We start from the raw sequence: 541 nt of genomic DNA, 5'->3' as shown, positions 1-541 counted from the left end.
GCGGCAGGCGGCTCGTAGGGAACCGCACACTCGCCCCCACAGACGCAACATCGCAGCCCCCGTGTCCGTGGCGCAGACACCATTTTGCAGAACTAAGGAAGGAGGTCCAAACCGTCTTCCCTTCAATCCGTGCCGCCCCGCGGGCCAGGCCTGAGGGGCTAGCGGGCCGCCCCCAGGAGCTCCTCGCTGATGCTGGCTTTGCCCTTTGGGGGCGCCCTGGAAACAGCCTTGCATCTCAAACCCCTGCCAGGGAACAAAATGGTGGGAACTGGAAAGGGGTGGCTGCAGGGACCGGAGGTGGACCCGTATACAAGTTGCTTAGCTGCCCCTCCCTGCACCATCAGGCCGCATTTCAGTGTCTATCTGTCCGTCTGTCATCTAGCATCTCCCTCTCTTTCAATCTCTCTCTTTTTCTACCCCTGTCTCTATCTCCTCCTCCCCCATTTCTCTCCCTCTCTCTCCTCGACCAATATCCCTCTCAATCTCTGTTTCTCCCCCCCTACTCCCTCTTTTCCAGAGTCTCTGTTTCGTTCTCTCTCCG

The sequence above is a fragment of the Lipotes vexillifer genome, unplaced genomic scaffold (genome assembly GCF_000442215.2).
Source record: "Lipotes vexillifer unplaced genomic scaffold, Lipotes_vexillifer_v1.1 scaffold1186, whole genome shotgun sequence".
Lineage (NCBI taxonomy): Eukaryota > Metazoa > Chordata > Mammalia > Artiodactyla > Lipotidae > Lipotes > Lipotes vexillifer.
The sequence above is the reverse complement of the archived record's forward strand: the minus strand, read 5'-3'. Positions refer to the sequence as shown.